The 2485-nt window shown below is 41.7% G+C and overlaps 1 pseudogene; it reads left to right on the top strand.

The window, feature by feature from the left end:
• The first annotated feature begins 925 nt into the window (after window positions 1–925).
• Window positions 926–1043, top strand: LOC126337276 (5S ribosomal RNA; annotated as a pseudogene).
• Window positions 1044–2485: the final 1442 nt, after the last annotated feature.

Consider the following 2485-nt stretch of genomic DNA (forward strand, 5'->3'; position numbering starts at 1 on the left):
CTGAACGCGGCTGGACTCTCAATCTTCAGTGTATAAAGGTTTCAACTTTCCCAGCACTTCTCCTCCTGTTCTCATTACACATGACTCACTGCCTGTCAAAGCACTGGTCCGTGTTTGAGACAAGTACTACATTTTCTACTGTAACTCATAAATATCCCCTCTTACTCGCTTTAGGGAAGGGGAGAGGAAAGGGAGGAGTTATTTTTCTTGTAAATTTATACCTGCGTATCTCTGCGATCAGGCTGAGGGGATCACGTGCCACTGTCTATTGACCATTAATTCATAATCACCTGAGTAATAGGACACTGGCTAACATTTATTCTAGGACATTCAATTAGAAGTCATTCTCGCGACCACAAATGTTGCACTCGTAGCCTGAGCCACTATATACGAATTATCTTCTCAATAGTGACCCCTCCATAATCCCCTTGCCAATACTTATTCCTGGCAGAACATGGGATCGTTCAGGTGGCCTCGAACTGATAGATATATTGAGCTCTGAGCTGTAGAATCGGACACCGCTAATTTATTGTTATACAGATACGGAAACATCTATTGGACGTGAAATAAAATTTTATAGTAACAAAGAATAAACAGTGAAAGTGGAAGAGGTTAAGTATTTTTAAAGACCATTTTCTTATGGACAGATAATAAAGATTTGGGTTCATGAAAGTGTAGCGACTACATTTTCAATTGCATTAGCACGCCTCGGACTTGAATTTAGAAACGTTTCACATACCTGAGTTTGGAACAATCTAGAGCAATGTTTAACAGATTTCTATGTTACATTTTTGAGAGGTGCTATGTTTCCTCATGATAACGTTATTAATTTAATTAATGCATAATTTCGGAATTCACTATAACTGTAGTACATAAATAGGGATCCTTGTAATCGTTTAGTATCAGTCCTTTTGGTAATGTTTAGGACAACGGCCTTGCCGCAGTGGATACACCGGTTCCCGTGAGATCACCGAAGTTGAGCGCTGTCGGGCGTGGTCGGTACTTGGATGGGTGACCATCCAGGCCTCCTTGCGCTGTTGCCATTTTTCGGGGTGTACCCAGCCTCTTGATGCCAATTGAGGAGCCACTCGACCGAATAGTAGCGGCTCCGGTCAATGAAGACCTTCATAACGACCGGGAGAACCGTGTGCTGACCCCACGCCATTTCTATCCGCATCCTCCACTGAGGACGACACGGCGGTCGGATGGTTCCGGTAGGCAACTCGTGGCCTGAAGACGGAGTGGTTATAGTAATGTTTAGAACATACATATGCCTAATATTAGGTAAAGATAAGGAATGACATGTAGTTGAGCGATTAATTCCTTTCTTCATTACGTCATAGGTAAGGTTGCTGAGAATTAATCAGACGTACAAATTTAACTTAAAGTTCAGCACACAAATTGAAAAATGTAGATCATTTCGTATACACACGTCTAGCTAGTAGTAATGCTTTTCAGCAGCTTCTAATGTTTTATGGATGAATCACCCGTGGTCTAGGGGTGATGTATTTGACGAGTAATGAAAATGACCAGGGTTCGAAGAAATTCACCGCTAAAATTTTGAATAGGAATCGCCAGCAAGGCGGCCAAAGACTTCCGGATTAAGGAAGTCGCCCTCGTTCTGCCAACTGCCTTGTCAAAGAGGGAAGCGGACAGACGTTCAGGGCACTTTCTTCCCTTGGGATTGGAAACTGCCCCTGAAAGGAATGCTAGAAAGACGTTCAGGGCGCTCTCTTCCCTTGAGATTTAGAACTGCCCCTGAAAGGAATGCTATAAAATCTTGAAAGGGAAATACATAAGCTCAGTCTAGATACAGTGAGGGTTAGTGAAGTGAAATGGAAGGAAGACAAGGATTTTTGGTCAGAAGAATATGAGGGAATGTGAACAGGAGCAAAAAAAGTTGTTACAGAAATAGGATTAGTTATGAATAGGAAAGTATCGCAGAGAGTTAGCTACTATGAACAGCGATACGGTCGTTCTCATTAGAATCGACAGAATACCAACACCGACAACGATAGTTCAGTTATACGTGCCAAAGTCGCAAGCAGAAAATGAAGAGAAAGAAAGTATATAACGACGATGAAACGTTAATTTAGTGCGCAAAGAGACAAGGAATTCTACTAATAGATGCGTTCAGCAACATGGTTTTTGGGTAAGGAGTATGAGGAGGAATGTGAAAAAGACTGTGTTCTGCTGTAGATTTCCGGTAGTAATAAGCGAATGTACAGCTCAAGAATCACACAAAGTGGGAGTGTACCTGGAGAAATAGCCGGAATATGGGGATATTCAACCCAGAATACATCACGATCACACAGACATTCTGAAATCAGATATTGCAATGTAAATTTCACCCAGATATAGAATCAGACTACAATATAGTAATGATGAGAATGAAGTTAAGAGAACCGTACGAAAGAATCAATGCAGAAGAAAGTGGGCTACTGAATTTCTAAGGAGTGGTGACATACGTTCGACGTTTGCTAAG

Source organism: Schistocerca gregaria, chromosome 2, assembly GCF_023897955.1.
Source record: "Schistocerca gregaria isolate iqSchGreg1 chromosome 2, iqSchGreg1.2, whole genome shotgun sequence".
NCBI lineage: Eukaryota > Metazoa > Arthropoda > Insecta > Orthoptera > Acrididae > Schistocerca > Schistocerca gregaria.